Source organism: Ranitomeya imitator, chromosome 9 (genome assembly GCF_032444005.1).
Source record: "Ranitomeya imitator isolate aRanImi1 chromosome 9, aRanImi1.pri, whole genome shotgun sequence".
In the NCBI taxonomy this organism is placed as follows: domain Eukaryota; kingdom Metazoa; phylum Chordata; class Amphibia; order Anura; family Dendrobatidae; genus Ranitomeya; species Ranitomeya imitator.
In genome coordinates, this window is record NC_091290.1 from 73,727,737 (window position 1) to 73,745,227 (window position 17,491).

The window sequence follows — 17,491 nt, forward strand, 5'->3', positions numbered from 1 at the left end:
GGTGCGGTTAACGATGGCCATAAATCCCAGACCCACAGTGGCTTTTCCTAAAGTCACACTGCGGTGCTGGGATTCGTGGCCTTGTGCAGTAAATATGTTCGCCGCTCACACATGTCCTTACACCTGCTTCAGACTGGGCGGCCTCAGCTGATCCCTTATCGCATGCCGCGGCCATGAGGCCGCACAGTCAGAAGAAGGCGGAAGGAGGGGAGTGAAAACAGGGGAACATATGCACTGCTCGTGCCCATCAATCACACCCTCGCAGTCAAAATATATGAGACAACGGGGGGCGTTGTGTCGGGCAGGGGGGACGCACAGGCACAGCCAGCCAACCAATGATGTCAGGAGACGGGCAGCGCTAACAATGGGGGTGCTGCGTGTCATTACAAAGGAAAGTCACACCTCAGGGACATTGTAATGGTCTCTAATGAGACACATTTTGTACGTGTTGAGTTCCACGTGGGCAAGGAGAAAAAGTCAGCCACCTCGTACAAATGCAGCAGTACTGCTGTACAAGGTGGCTGATATACATAGAAACACCTGTGGGTGGGGGGCAGGCTCCCTTCAATTTCAGTTCATGTGCCTGCGTGGCGTTTGCAGGTCAAGTTGCAAGCTACACAGCAGGGGAACAGCTGGCGTTGCTGAACCCCACTAACACATTGGCTGGTGTTTTTCTCTGTGCAGCTAGCATGTCCGGGCAGAAACTGGCGTTGTTTGAGCCCAGGGTCAGCAGGAGGAGGAGAGGAGCAAAGTGTAGGCCGAAGCCTGCACTGGTGGCAGCTTTTGGTCGGTTGTGCCAGCGTGGCTTGTGCTGGACACGATGCCGGCTACACAGCGGGGGAACAGCAGGCGGTGCTGAACCCCACTAACACATTGGCTGGTGTTTTTCTCTGTGCAGCTAGCATGTCCGGGCAGAAACTGGCGTTGTTTGAGCCCAGGGTCAGCAGGAGGAGGAGAGGAGCAAAGTGTAGGCCGAAGCCTGCACTGGTGGCAGCTTTTGGTCGGTTGTGCCAGCGTGGCTTGTGCTGGACACGTTGCCGACTACACAGCAGGGGAACAGCTGGCGGTGCTGAACCCCACTAACACATTGGCTGGTGTTTTTCTCTGTGCAGCTAGCATTTCCGGGCAAAAACTAGCGGTGTTTGAGCCCAGGGTCAGCAGGAGGAGTAGAGGAGCAGAGTGTAGGCCGAAGCCTAGTTGAACCAATTTCAAAGGTTACCTTTAACCCCCCCCTCAGGTGTTGCAAGGTACAAGAGCCACACCTTGTGCAGCATTAATGCTGCACAAGTAAAAGGTTGCTCTATTTGTTTTGCTCCTTGCACACGCTGACTAAAACACGTACACTATTTAGCCCATTATACTGTCAAACAGTTGTGGAGGCGTGACTTGTCTTTTTAACGAGACGCAGCACAGGTGTCAAAATTTGCACCTAGGTACTGGGCGCAGATTCCTGAGCGTTGTTATTTGCTGTACAGGAGTCTGCGCTATTGTGATCCCTTGGCCATGCGCTGTGAGCGCTTCCTGTCTTCTGACCTCATTTCATGTCGGCCGTTGCGGTTAGCGATGGACATGAATCCCAGACCCACAGTGTGTTTTTAAAAAATCACACTGCGGTGCTGGGATTCGTGCCCTGGTGCACTAAATATGTTTGCCGCTCACACATGTCCTTACACCTGCTTCAGACTGGGCGGCCTCATCTGATCCCTTATCGCCTGCCGCGGCCATGAGGACACCCAGTCTGAAGAAGGCGGAAGGAGATGAGTGAACACAGGCAAACATATGCACTGCACATGCCCATCAATCACACCCTCGCTGTCCAAAAAAATAAGACACCGAGGGCCGTTGTTTCGAGCAGGGGAGATGCACAGGCGCAGCCAGCTAACCAATGATGTCAAAAGACGGGCAGCGCTAACAAGGGTGGTGCTGCGTGTCATTACAAAGGAAAGTCACACCTCAGGGACATTGTAATGGTCTCTAATGAGACACATTTTGTACGTGTTGAGTTCCACGTGGGCAAGGAGAAAAAGTCAGCCACCTCGTACAAATGCAGCAGTACTGCTGTACAAGGTGGCTGATATACATAGAAACACCTGTGGGTGGGGGGCAGGCTCCCTTCAATTTCAGTTCATGTGCCTGCGTGGCGTTTGCAGGTCACGTTGCAAGCTACACAGCAGGGGAACAGCTGGCGTTGCTGAACCCCACTGACACATTGACTGGTGTTTTTCTCTGTGCAGATTGCATGTCCGGGCAAAAACTAGCGGTGTTAGAGCCCAGGGTCAGCAGGAGGAGGAGGAGAGGAGCAAAGTGTAGGCCGAAGCCTGCACTGGTGGCAGCTTTTGGTCGGTTGTGCCAGCGTGGCTTGTGCTGGACACGATGCCGGCTACACAGCGGGGGAACAGCAGGCGGTGCTGAACCCCACTAACACATTGGCTGGTGTTTTTCTCTGTGCAGCTAGCATGTCCGGGCAGAAACTGGCGTTGTTTGAGCCCAGGGTCAGCAGGAGGAGGAGAGGAGCAAAGTGTAGGCCGAAGCCTGCACTGGTGGCAGCTTTTGGTCGGTTGTGCCAGCGTGGCTTGTGCTGGACACGTTGCCGACTACACAGCAGGGGAACAGCTGGCGGTGCTGAACCCCACTAACACATTGGCTGGTGTTTTTCTCTGTGCAGCTAGCATTTCCGGGCAAAAACTAGCGGTGTTTGAGCCCAGGGTCAGCAGGAGGAGTAGAGGAGCAGAGTGTAGGCCGAAGCCTAGTTGAACCAATTTCAAAGGTTACCTTTAACCCCCCCCTCAGGTGTTGCAAGGTACAAGAGCCACACCTTGTGCAGCATTAATGCTGCACAAGTAAAAGGTTGCTCTATTTGTTTTGCTCCTTGCACACGCTGACTAAAACACGTACACTATTTAGCCCATTATACTGTCAAACAGTTGTGGAGGCGTGACTTGTCTTTTTAACGAGACGCAGCACAGGTGTCAAAATTTGCACCTAGGTACTGGGCGCAGATTCCTGAGCGTTGTTATTTGCTGTACAGGAGTCTGCGCTATTGTGATCCCTTGGCCATGCGCTGTGAGCGCTTCCTGTCTTCTGACCTCATTTCATGTCGGCCGTTGCGGTTAGCGATGGACATGAATCCCAGACCCACAGTGTGTTTTCAAACAATCACACTACGTGGCTGGGATTCGTGGCCTTGTGCAGTAAATAGGTTTGCCGCTTACACATGTCCTTACACCGGCTCCAGACTGGGCGGCCTCAGCTGATCCCTTATCGCCTACCACGGACTGGAGGCCGCACAGTCTGAAGAAGGCGGAAGGAGATGAGTTAAGACAGGCGAACATATGCACTGCTCGTGCCCATAAACCACACCCTCGCTGACAAAATAAATATGACAACGAGGGGCGTTGTTTCTAGCAGGGCGGATGCACAGGCGCAGCCAGCTAACCATGATGACAAAAGACGGGAAACGCTACCAAGGGGGGTGCTGCGTATCATTACAAAGGAAAGTCACACCTCAGGGACAGTGGAATGGTCTCAATGAGACACATTTTGTACGTGTTGAGTTCCACGTGGGCAAGGAGAAAAAGTCAGCCACCTTGTACAAATGCAGCAGTACTGCTGTACTAGGTGGCTGTTATACATAGAAACACCTGGGGGGGTGGGGCCAGGTTCCCTTTTAATTTCAGTTCCTGTGCCTGCATGGCGTTTGCAGGTCACGTTGCCGGCTACACAGCAGGGGAACAGCTGGCGTTGCTGAACCCCACTAACACATTGGCTGGTGTTTTTCTCTGTGCAGCTAGCACTTCCGGGCAAAAACTAGCGGTGTTTGAGCCCAGGGTCAGCAGGAGGAGGAGAGGAGCAGAGTGTAGGCCGAAGCCTGCACTGGTGGCAGCTTTTGTTCTGTTGTGCCAGCGTGGCTTGTGCTGGACACGTTGCCGACTACACAGCAGGGGAACAGCTGGCGGTGCTGAACCCCACTGACACATCACCTAGTGTTTTTTTCTGTGTAGACAACACTTCCAGGTGGCAACTGACAGTGTTGAAACCCAGGGAATCAAAGAGGAGCAGAGTGTAGGCCGAAGCCTGCAGTGGAGCAAGTTGAAAGGGAACCTTTAACCCCCCCCCCCAGGCATTTGTTGCTGAAAGAGCCATCTTGTACAGCAGTAATACTGCACATGGAAAATGGTGGCTCCGAAAATTATGCTCCTTGCAAACGCTGAAGTACACACTCATATAATGTGTCCCCTCACACCGTCAAACCATCCCGGAAGTGGGACTTTCCTTTGTAATGTGACACAGCACAGCCGTCATTCCAACCCCCTTGGTGCCGGGCACCACCTCCTCAACGTTGTTTGGTTCTGTCACGGAGCCCGCACTGTAATGTTATCCCTTGGCCATGCACAGTTAGCGGTGCCCGTCTTCTGACATCATGTAGGTGTCAGGCTGGCAGTGCCTGTGCGTCCAAGCTGCCCGAGATCCAACCTTGCAGTGTCATCTAATGTAGTCCCACTGCGGGCCAGGGATCCATGGGCATGCGCAGTGCATATCATCGCCTCTCACTCACCTCCTTCCTGCTTCTTCAGACTGTGCGGCGTCACGGCCGTGGCATGCTATTAGGGATCAGCTGACGCCGCCTAGTCTGAAGAAGCGTGAAGAAGGGGAGTGAGAGGCTAGTATATGCACTGCGCATGGCCATGGATACCAGGCCCACTGTGGGATCACATTAGACGACACTGCGAGGTGTGATTTCGGGCAGCGTGGACGCACAGGCGCAGCCAGGACGACAACAAATGATGTCAGAGGACGGGCAGCGCAAACTGTGCATGGCCAAGGGATAACATAACAGCGCAGGGTCCATGACGGAATCAAACAACGCTAAGGAGGCAGCGCACGGTGCCAAGGGGGTAGCAATGACGGCTGTGCTGTGTCACATTACAAAGGAAAGTCCCACCTCCGGGATGGTTGGACGGTGTGAGGGGACACATTACATGAGTGTGTAGTTCAGCGTTTGCAAGGAGCATAATTTCAAGAGCGACCTTTCCCTTGTGCAGTATTAGTGCTGCACATGGTGGCTCTTTCAGTAACAAACGCCTAGGGGGGGGGGGGGACAGGTCCCCTTACATTTTAGTTGTGCCAGCGTGGCGGTCGCATGACACGTTGCCGGATACACAGCTGGGGATCAGCTGACGTTACTGAACCCCAATAACAGAGGAGCGACTGTTGACTGTGCACACAGCACTTCCAGGCACCAACTGGCGGTGTTAGAGCCCAGGGACAGCAGGAGGAGCAGATTGGAGGTATTGCCGCACACACAGCTGGGGATCAGCTGACGTTACTGAACCCCAATAACAGAGGAGCGACTGTTGACTGTGCACACAGCACTTCCAGGCACCAACTGGCGGTGTTAGAGCCCAGGGACAGCAGGAGGAGCAGAGGAACAGAGTGTAGGCCGAAGCCTGATTGGAGCAAGTTGAAAGGAAACCTTTAACCCCCCCCCCCAAGACGTTTGTAGCTGAAAGAGCCATGTTGTGCAGCACTAAGGATGCAAAAGGAAAAGGTTGCTCTTTTAATTATGCTCCTTGCAAACACCGAAGTAAACACTAAAAATGTGTCCCTTTATACCGTTAAACCGTTCCGGAGGTGCGAATTTCCTTCGTAATGGGACACAGCACAGCTGTCATTCCTATCCCCTTGATGCCGTGCGCTGCCTCCTCAGCGTTGTTTTAAGCTGCCACGGAGCCTGCGCTGTTCTGTTAGCCCTTGGCCATGCCCAATTAGCGCTGCCTGTCTTCTGACATAATTTGGTGTCAGGCTGTCAGTGCCTGTGCGTCCACGCTGCTCCAGATCCCACCTCGCAGTCTCATCTAACGTAATCCCACTGCGGGCCTTGGAACCATGGGCATGCACAGTGCATAACCTCGACTCTCACTCCCCTCCTTCCCTCTTCTTCAGACTGTGCGGTGTCACGGCCGTGGCATGCTAGGGATCAGCTGACGGCGCACAGTCTAAAGAAGGCGGAGGGAAATGAGCGAGAGCCCGAGGGGAAGATATGCACTGCGCATGCCCATGGATCCCAGGCCCGCAGTGTGACTCAATCAGAAGACACTGCGAGGCGGGATCTCGGGCACCGCGGCCGCACAGGCGCAGCCAGCCTGACACCAAATTATGTCAGAAGACAGGCAGCGCAAATAGGGCATGCCCAAGGGATAACAGAACAGCGCAGGCTCCGTGACAGCTTAAAACAACGCTGAGGAGGCAGCGCATGGCACCAAGGGGGTAGGAATGACGGCTGTGCTGCGTCACATTACGAAGGAAAGTCCCAGCTCCGGGACGGTATAACGGTATCAGTGAACACATTTTATAAGTGTTAAGTTCTGCGTGTGCAAAGAGCTAAAAAAAAAGAGCTACCTTTTCCTTGTGCAGCATTACTGCTGCACAAGATGGCTCTTTCAGTAACAAACGACGGGGGGGGGGGGGGACAGGTTCCCTTACATTTAGGTTGTTGTGCCAGCGTGGCGGTCGCAGGACACATTGCCGGCTACACAGCTGGGGATCAGCTGACGTTACTGAAACCCAATAACACTGGGTCGTATGTTTCTACTGTGCAGCCTGCACTTCTGAGCCGCAACTGGCGGTGTTGGAGCCCAGGAATAGCAGTTCAGGTGGTAGAAAGATGAACACAGCAGGAGACCTGGATGACACCCAATTACTTAATCAGGCAGAGGAGTGGCAAATTCCTGCGAGATCCAGGCCTGGTTCATTTTCAGGAAAGTAAGCCGGTCAACGTTATCGGAGGATAGTCGCATGCGACGGTCTGTTAGTACACCACCTGCGGCACTAAAGACACGTTCCGATAAGACACTAGCCGCAGGGCAAGCCAGCACCTCCAATGCATACTGGCTTAGCTCTGGCCATGTATCCAGCTTAGAGACCCAAAACTTGAACGGGGAAGAGCCGTCTGGGAGTACAGTAAGAGGGCAAGCCATGTAGTCTGTCACCATCTGACGGAACCGTTGCCTCCTGCTGACTGGAGCCGCCGGTGATGGTGTAGACATTTGGGGCGGGCACACAAAAGTGTGCCAGAGTTGTGCCATACTGGGCTTGCCTTGGGCAGAGGCACTGCTTCTGCTCCCTCTTTGGGCAGAGCCTCCCCCACTGCCTCGACGCACTGAGCTGCTTTGTAAAGCACTAGCAGCACTCCTCTCAGTTGGACAGGAGAAGATGATGGAATTCACCAGTGTGTCGTGGTACTCCCGCAATTTACGCTCCCGGGTCAACGCAGGGATGAGGTTTTGGACGTTGTCCCGGTAGCGAGGATCGAGGAGGGTGAACACCCAATAATCAGGCATGTTGAGAATGTGGTCGATGCGGCGGTCGTTTCTCAGGCACTGCAGCATGAAATCCACCATGTGCTGCAGAGTGCCAACCGGCCCAGAAACGCTGTCCCCTGCTTGAGACATGATCTCTGCCCGCTCGTCATCACCCCACCCTCGCTGTACACACTGACCACTGGACAATTGTGTCGCTCCCTCCTCTGGACGGAGCTCTTCCTCCTCCATTGACTCCTCCTCATCCTCCTCACAAATTGGCCCCTGCGTACCCCTTTGTGAGGAACCACGTGGCGCTGACTCTCCAGAAGCTGATGGAAAAGGTGACTCCTCATCCTCCACCTCTTCCACCACATCATCCCTTAACCCTTGCAAAGTTTGCTGAAGCAGGCAGATAAGGGGGACAGTCATGCTGACTAGTGCATCATCTGCACTTGCCATCCGCGTGGAATAATCAAAAGGACGCAAAACCTGGCAGACGTCCTTCATAGTGGCCCACTCTGTGGTTGTGAAGTCTGATCGGCGCTGACTGCGACTTCTTTGCGCCTGATGCAGCTGGTACTCCATAACTGCTTGCTGCTGCTCACACAACCGCTCCAACATATGTAACGTGGAATTCCACCGGGTAGGTAGGTCACATATGATGCGGTGTTCCGGAAGGCGGAATCGGCGCTGCAGAGCAGCAATGCGGGATCTGGCCAAGCTGGAACGCCGCAAGTGAGCACACTCTAGGCGGACCTTGTGCAGCAGGGCATCAAGATCCGGATAGTCCCTCAGAAAACTCTGCACAACCAAATTGAGCACATGTGCCAGACATGGGATGTGAGTGAGGTTGCCAAGGGCCAAAGCTGCCACCAGATTTCGGCCATTGTCACACACTACCATGCCTGGCTGGAGATTCGCTGGCAGTAACCACACATCGCTCTCCTGCTTTATGGCATTCCAGAGCTCCTGCGCTGTGTGGCTTCGATGCCCCAATGAAACTAGTTTCAAGACGGCCTGCTGACGTTTGGCCACGGCTGTGCTCATGTCGGTCATAGGTAAACGTTCACGGGTCCATGTGGGGGTGGACTGTGACGGATCCTGCAGAGAGGAATCAGAGGAACTGGTGTAAGAGGAGGAGTCGATGCGTACAGACTGGATTCCTGCAATCCTTGGAGTGGGCAGGACACGTCCTGCGCCACTCGCACGATCTGTACCTGGCTCAACAACATTAACCCAATGGGCAGTGAGGGAAACATATCGCCCCTGTCCATGCTGACTGGTCCACGCATCGGTGGTGAGGTGGACCTTGCTACTGACGGCGTTCAGTAGCGCATGTTTTATGTTTGCCTCAACATGCCTGTGCAGGGCAGGGACAGCCTGCCTGCTGAAGTAAAAGCGGCTGGGCACCTTGTACTGTGGGACTGCCAATGCCATCAAGTCACGGAAGCTGTCAGTCTCCACCAGCCTGAACGAGAGCATTTCCAGGGACAACAGTTTGGCAATGCCTGCATTCAGAGCCTGTGCTCGGGGGTGGTTGGCCGAGAATGCCCGCCTTTTCTCCCATGCCTGTACTACCGATGGCTGTAGAGTAGACTGGGAGTGTGAGGATGACTGGGAAGGTGGTGCTGTGGGTGGAATTACACAAGGTCTCTGGGAGGAAGCCAAACCAGCTGTGCGTGAGCTGGAGGAAGAGGCAACACGAGCTGAAGAGGTGGTAGCTGCCGCTGTTGGTTGGCCTACATCTTCAGTGTGTTTCTGTAACTCCACCGCGTGCCTGGTCCGCACATGTTTCCACATATTTGTGGTATTGAGGTTGCTGACATTTTTCCCTCTTTTTACTTTATGATGACACAGCTTGCATTTGACAAAACAAATGTCATCTGCAACTGTGTCAAAAAAGGACCAGGCACTGCAAGTCTTGGGAGCGCCCTTTTTGGCTTTGGAAAGAGACAGGCTCCTAACGGGTGCCAAAGTGGAGGCTACAGGCTCCGCAGTCTTCCCCCTCCCTCTCCCTCTTTGGCCCGTAAGAGGAAGCTCTTCCTCTGAGCTGCTCCCACCACCTTCCTGTTCCTCACGCCACGATGGGTCAAGGACCTCATCATCTCCACTACCCTCTGCCACCAACTGCTCCTCCTGGGTAGTCTCAGCAGCACAGTACGCACGAGAAAGCGGCACCTGAGTTTCATCATCAGATGCGTACTGCGCTGTGGTCACCGGAGGCACTGGCCCACCTGCCTCTTCAGAGTCAGAGAGAAAAAGGTGTTGGGCATCACTGCACACTGCCTCTTCTTCCATTTCTCCAATGCTGCTTGGCTGGCCCCCTGTTTCCAAGCCAAGAGATTCAGAGAACAGAAGTAGAGACGGCTCCTGTCCTGGGCTCTCTGACTGCCTGGCCAATTTGGCAGGTGGTGAAGAGACAGATGGCTGCTCTCCAGTGCTCTGTGCCTGAGAGGATGTGGCACTAACTGAAGTCGATGCCGAGGCGTTAGCTGCCATCCACCCGACAACGGCTTCAATTTGGTCTTCACGCAGCAGCGGTGCACGGCGCTCTCCGACAAAGCTGCGCATGAAGGACTGTTCCCTGCTGAAACTGAGTGACGACGAGTCACCAGCGCCCGCAGCAGGCACAGAATCACCACGTCCTCTCCCTGCTCCTCTCCCTGCTCCGCGCCCACGCCCACGTGCCTTACTCCCTGCCCTCTTCATCTTGGTTGACAGATAAAGATAAGCAGAAAAGTACTAAGGCCTTAGTGTGCTTATTCCTGTAATGCTCCTCCTAACAGGTGTAAGAAACACTAATGTTGTAAATTGTGGACTAAACTTTATTATTTTTCAAATGTGGCCTACACAAGTGTAAGTTGTGTTTGGTGAACTTAACCTTTTTTTTGGTGCAGATCGGGCTACAGAGCTAGTTTAAATCACACGGAGACCGTGCAGACAGCCGTAAACGGCGCTGCAAGGCCAAGAAACCCTCCTCTAGGTTATCCTATATAGTGTTTTTCCACTATTTAGCTGGATACAAGTGGAAAGACACTAATAGGAATTTTTTTTTTCAAATTTTAAACTGGCTGCACTATTTGAAAAAAAGGAAATTGTTTTTCAAGGTATGAGGCAGTAACGCACCCTGAGCTGAATCCAACCGGCTATGGCTGCACACAGACTACAGGGCGAGCTGGGCTCACACGGAGACCGTGCAGACAGCCGTAAACGGCGCTGCAAGGCCAAAAAACCCTCCTCTAGGTTATCCTATATAGTGTTTTTCCACTATTTAGCTGGATACGAGTGGAAAGACACTAATAGGAATTTTTTTTTTCAAATTTTAAACAGGCTGCACTATTTGAAAAAAAGGAAAATTTTTCTCAAGGTATGAGCCAGTAACGAACCCTGAGCTGAATCCAACCGGCTATGGCTGCACACAGACTACAGGGCGAGCTGGGCTCACACGGAGACCGTGCAGACAGCCGTAAACGGCGCTGCAAGGCCAAAAAACCCTCCTCTAGGTTATCCTATATAGTGTTTTTCCACTATTTAGCTGGATACGAGTGGAAAGACACTAATAGGAATTTTTTTTTTCAAATTTTAAACAGGCTGCACTATTTGAAAAAAAGGAAAATTTTTCTCAAGGTATGAGCCAGTAACGAACCCTGAGCTGAATCCAACCGGCTATGGCTGCACACAGACTACAGGGCGAGCTGGGCTCACACGGAGACCGTGCAGACAGCCGTAAACGGCGCTGCAAGGCCAAAAAACCCTCCTCTAGGTTATCCTATATAGTGTTTTTCCACTATTTAGCTGGATACGAGTGGAAAGACACTAATAGGAATTTTTTTTTTCAAATTTTAAACAGGCTGCACTATTTGAAAAAAAGGAAAATTTTTCTCAAGGTATGAGCCAGTAACGAACCCTGAGCTGAATCCAACCGGCTATGGCTGCACACAGACTACAGGGCGAGCTGGGCTCACACGGAGACCGTGCAGACAGCCGTAAACGGCGCTGCAAGGCCCAAAAACCCCCCTCTAGGTTATCCTATGTAGTGTTTTTCCACAATAGAGCTGGAGACTGGTGGAAAAACACTAATAGGAAATTTGAGAAAAAATGTGCAGCAGGCTGCACTAAGAGCAAAAAAGAACAACTGTGTGAGGCAGTGTGAACCCCCCCTGAGCTGAATACAACCGGGTATATGGCTGCACACAGACTACAGAGTGAGCTGCACACACACACACACAGAGACCTTGCAGAACGCTGTTAAAACAGCGCTGCAAGGCAAGAGCAAGGTGAACAGTGAAGAACACACAGCGTTTTGCTAAATTAGCCTTTGGAAAGGAAAATAAAGCAATTAGCTAGCTCAACTGGCCCTCAGTTAGAACACAGCGTCCTGTCCCTAACTGAAATCACAGCAGAGTGAGCGCAAAATGGCGGCAGCGCTTTTTTATAGTGCAGAGTGACATCATTTCAGCAGCCAATCCAAGCCTTGCCAGTACTTACATGCCCACCATGCTAAACAGGATGTGCCCACACTTTCATTCATTCCTCATTGGCTGCTGCGTTCAATTTGAATTCTGGGAACTTCCGATTCCGGTATCCGATACGCGGGAAGTATCGGAATTCAGTATCGGAATTCCGATACCGCAAATATCGGCCGATACCCGATACTTGCGGTATCGGAATGCTCAACACTAGTGGTAACGCAAAAAATATTTTTTGCAATAAAAAGCGTCTTTCAGTGTGTGACGGCTGCCAATCATAAAAATCCGCTAAAAAACCCGCTATAAAAGTAAATGAAAAAAATGTATTTATTTCCATTTTCCCATTAGGGTTAGGGCTAGGGTTAGGGTTAGGGCTAGGGCTAGGGTTAGGGTTAAGGTTAGGGCTAGGGCTAGGGTTAGGGCTAGGGTTAGGGCTAGGGTTAGGGCTAGGGTTAGGGCTAGGGCTAGGGCTAGGGTTAGGGCTAGGGCTAGGGTTAGGGCTAGGATTAGGGCTAGGGTTAGAGCTAGGGTTAGGGCTAGGGTTAGGGTTAGGGCTAGGGCTAGGGTTAGGGCTAGGGTTAGGGCTAGGGTTAGGGCTAGGGTTAGGGCTAGGGTTAGGGTTGGGACTAGGGTTAGGGTTAGGGTTAGGGCTAGGGCTAGGGTTAGGGTTAGGGTTGGGGCTAGGGTTAGGGCTAGGGTAAGGGCTAGGGTTAGGGTTAAGGCTACAGTTAGGGTTGGGGCTAAAGTTAGGGTTAGGGTTTGGATTACATTTGCGATTGGGATTAGGATTAGGGGTGTGTCTGGGTTAGAGGTGTGGTTAGGGTTACCGTTGGGATTAGGGTTAGGGGTGTGTTTGGATTAGGGTTTCAGTTATAATTGGGGGGTTTCCACTATTTAGGCACATCAGGGGGATCTCCAAACGCGACATGGCGACCGATCTCAATTCCATCCAATTCTGCATTGAAAAAGTAAAACAGTGCTCCTTCCCTTCCGAGCTTTCCCGTGTGCCCAAACAGGAGTTTACCCCAACATATGGGGTATCAGCGTACTCAGGACAAATTGGACAACAACTTTTGGGGTCCAATTTCTCCTGTTACCCTTGGGAAAATACAAAACTGGGGGCTAAAAAATAATTTTTGTGGGAAAAAAAGAGATTTTTTATTTTCACGGCTCTGCGTTATAAACTGTAGTGAAACACTTGGGGGCTCAAAGTTCTCACAACACATCTAGATAAGTTCGTGGGGGGGTCTAGTTTCCAACATGGGGTCACTTGTGGGGGTTTCTACTGTTTAGGTATATTAGGGGCTCTGCAAACGCAATGTGACGCCTGCAGACCATTCCATTTAAGTCTGCATTCCAAATGGCGCTCCTTCCCTTCCGAGCCCTCCCATGCACCCAAACGCTGGTTCACCCCACATATGGGGTATCAACGCACTCAGGACAAATTGGACAACAACTTTTGGGGTCCAATTTCTCCTTTTACCCTCGAGAAAATACAAAACTGGGGGCTAAAAAATAATTTTGAGGGGAAATTTTTTATTTTATTTTCACGGCTCTGCGTTATAAACTGTAGTGAAATACTTGGGGGCTCAAAGTTCTCACAACACATCTAAATAAGTTCCTTGGGGGTCTAGTTTCCAATATGGGGTCACTTGTGGGGGGTTTCTACTGTTTAGGTACATTAGGGGCTCTGCAAACACAATGTGACGCCTGCAGACCATTCCATCTAAGTCTGTATTCCAAATGGCTCTCCTTCCCTTCCGAGCCCTCCCATGCGCCCAAACGCTGGTTCTCCCCCACATATAGGGTATCAGCGCACTCAGGACAAATTGCACAACAACTTTTGGGGTCCAATTTCTCCTGTTACCCTCAGGAAAATACAAAACTGGGGGCTAAAAAATTATTTTTGTGGGAAAAAAATTTTGTTTTATTTTTACGGCTCTGCATTATAAACTTCTGTGAAGCTCTTATTGGGTCAAAGTGCTCACCACACATCTAGATAAGTTCCTTAGGGGGTCTACTTTTCAAAATGGTGTCACTTGTGGGGGGTTTCAATGTTTAGGTACATCAGTGGCTCTCCAAACGCAACATGGCGTCCAATCTCAATTCCTGTCAATTTTGCATTGAAAGGTCAAACGGCGCTCCTTCCCTTCCGAGCTCTCCCATGCGCCCAAACAATGGTTTACCCCCACATATGGGGTATCAGAGTACTCAGGACAAATTGTGCCACAACTTTTGTGGTCCAATTTCTTCTCTTACCATTGGGAAAATAAAAAATTGGGGGCGAAAAGATAATTTTTGTGAAAAAAAAATGATTTTTTATTTTTACGGTTCTGCATTATAAACTTCTGTGAAGCACTTGGTGGGTCAAAGTGCTCACCACTAGGGTTGAGCGAAACGGGTCGAACATTTTCAAAAGTCGCCGACTTTTGGCTAAGTCGGGGTTTCATGAAACCCGATCCGACCCCTGTGCGGGGTCGGCCATGCGGTACGCGACTTTCGCGCCAAAGTCGCGTTTCAATGACGCGAAAAGCGCCATTTCTCAGCCAATGAAGGTAAACGCAGAGTGTGGGCAGCGTGATGACATAGGTCCTGGTCCCCACCATCTTAGAGAAGGGCATTGCAGTGATTGGCTTGCTGTCTGCGACGTCACAGGGGCTATAAAGAGGCGTTCCCGCCGACCGCCATCTTACTGCTGCTGATCTGAGCTTAGGGAGAGGTTGCTGCCGCTTTGTCAGAAGCAGGGATAGCGTTAGGCAGGGTCCATTAACCACAAAACCGCTTGTGCTGCAGCGATTTGCACTGTCCAACACCACCCTCGGTGTGCAGGGACAGTGGAAGTTTTTTTTTTTTTTTTTCCCCTCAGCGCTGTAGCTCATTGGGCTGCCCTAGAAGGCTCCCTGATAGCTGCATTGCTGTGTGTACGCCGCTGTGCAAACCAACTGCTTTTTTCAAAGCACAAATCCTCTTGTTCCTTCCTTTCTGCACAGCTATCTTTTTTGTTTGTCCACACTTTTTATTTCATTTGTGCATCAGTCCACTCCTTATTGCTGCCTGCCATACCTGGCTGAGATTACTGCAGGCAGGGAGATAGTAGCTGCCTGCCATACCTGGCTGAGATTACTGCAGGCAGGGAGATAGTAATTGTAGGACATTCCCTGTTTTTTTTTTTTTTTTTTTTTTGGTGGGAGATTAAGATTGGCAATTTGGCATTTCTGCTAGAGTGCCATCCCTGTGTGTGCCATCTCTCTCACATAGTGGGCCATAGAAAGCCTTTTCATTTTTCTGTATTTTTTTTTGTGGGGTGTATAAATTCTCCCTGATAAAAATACAGTGGGAGATTAATATTGGCCTTTGGGCTTGTGTGCCAGTCCTGAGTGTGCCATCTCTCTCACAAATAGTGGGCCATAGAAAGCCTATTTTATTTTTTTTTGGGTTTTATAAATTCTCCCTGAAAAAAAGGGAGATTAATATTGGCCTCTGGGCTTGTGTGCCAGTCCTGAGCGTGCCATCTGTGCCAGCCCTGAGCGTGCCATCTCTCTCACAAATAGTGGGCCATAGAAAGCCTATTTAATTTTTTTTTTGGTTTTATACATTCTCCCTGAAAAAAAGGGAGATTAATATTGGCCTCTGGGCTTGTGTGCCAGTTGTGAGCGTGCCATCTGTGCCACTCCTGAGCGTGCCATCTCTCTCACAAATAGTGGGCCATAGAAAGCCTATTTAATTTTTTTTTTGGTTTTATAAATTTTCCCTGAAAAAAGGGAGATTAATATTGGCCTCTGGGCTTGTGTGCCAGTTGTGAGCGTGCCATCTGTGCCAGCCCTGAGCGTGCCATCTCTCTCACAAATAGTGGGCCATAGAAAGCCTATTTAATTTTTTTTTTTGGTTTTATAAATTCTCCCTGAAAAAAAGGGAGATTAATATTGGCCTCTGGGGTTGTGTGCCAGTTGTGAGCGTGCCATCTGTGCCAGTCCTGAGCGTGCCATCTCTCTCACAAATAGTGGGCCATAGAAAGCCTATTTAATTTTTTTTTTGGTTTTATAAATTTTCCCTGAAAAAAGGGAGATTAATATTGGCCTCTGGGCTTGTGTGCCAGTTGTGAGCGTGCCATCTGTGCCAGTCCTGAGCGTGCCATCTCTCTCACAAATAGTGGGCCATAGAAAGCCTATTTAATTTTTTTTTTGGTTTTATAAATTTTCCCTGAAAAAAGGGAGATTAATATTGGCCTCTGGGCTTGTGTGCCAGTTGTGAGCGTGCCATCTGTGCCAGTCCTGAGCGTGCCATCTCTCTCACAAATAGTGGGCCATAGAAAGCCTATTTAAATATTTTTTTGGTTTTATAAATTCTCCCAGAAAAAAAGGGAGATTAATATTGGCCTCTGGGCTTCTGTGCCAGTCCTGAGCGTGCCATCTGTGCCAGTCCTGAGCGTCCCATCTCTCTCACAAATAGTGGGCCATAGAAAGCCTATTTTTTTTTTTTTTGGGTTTTAGAAATTCTCCCTGAAAAAAAAAGGGAGATTAATATTGCCCTTTGGGCTTGTGTGCCAGTACTAAGCGTGCCATCTCTCTCTCTCTATCAGTCAGTGGGCCATAGAACGCCTATTTTTGGTTTTATTTGTTTTCTAAATTCTCCCTGAAAAAATCATTTTATTTTATTTGGTTTCTAAATTCTTCCTGATAAAATCATATTTTTTTTATTATTTTTTTTTCTAAAGTCTCCCTGAAAAAAAAAAAAAAAAAAAAAAAAAACAGTGGGAGATTAATATTGGCCTTTCTGCTTGTGTGCCAGTCTTGACTCCTGGGTGCGTCATCTCTCAGTCAGTGGGCCATAGAACGCCTATTTTTGGTTTTATTTGTTTTATAAATTCTCCCTGAAAAAATCATTTTATTTTATTTGGTTTCTAAATTCTTCCTGATAAAATCATATTTTTTTATTATTTTTTTTTCTAAAGTCTCCCTGAAAAAAAAAAAAAAAAAACAACCAAAAAAAACAGTGGGAGATTAATATTGGCCTTTCTGCTTGTGTGCCAGTCTTGACTTCTGGGTGTGCCATCTCTCTCTCTCTCTCTCTCTCTCTCTCTCCAATTGTGGTCCATAGAAAGCCTATATTTTTTTTCCTTGATTTGGGTTCCAAAATCTACCAGAGAAAATAACTACATCAATCATTGGTAGAAAAATATTGGCCTCTGGGCTTGTGTGCCACTCCTGACTCCTGTGTGCGTCATCTCTCAGTCAGTGGGCCATAGAACGCCTATTTTTGTTTTTATTTGTTTTATAAATTCTCCCTGAAAAAATCATTTTATTTTATTTGGTTTCTAAATTCTTCCTTATAAAATCATATTTTTTTTATTATTTTTTTTTCTAAAGTCTCCCTGAAAAAAAAAAAGAAAAAACAAACAAAAAAAACAGTGGGAGATTAATATTGGCCTTTCTGCTTGTGTGCCAGTCTTGACTCCTGGGTGTGCCATCTCTCTCTCTCTCTCTCTCTCTCTCTCCAATTGTGGTCCATAGAAAGCCTATATTTTTTTTCCTTGATTTGGGTTCTAAAATCTACCAGAGAAAATAACTACATCAATCATTGGTAGAAAAATATTGGCCTCTGGGCTTGTGTGCCACTCCTGACTCCTGTGTGCGTCATCTCTCAGTCAGTGGGCCATAGAACGCCTATTTTTGTTTTTATTTGTTTTATAAATTCTCCCTGAAAAAATCATTTTATTTTATT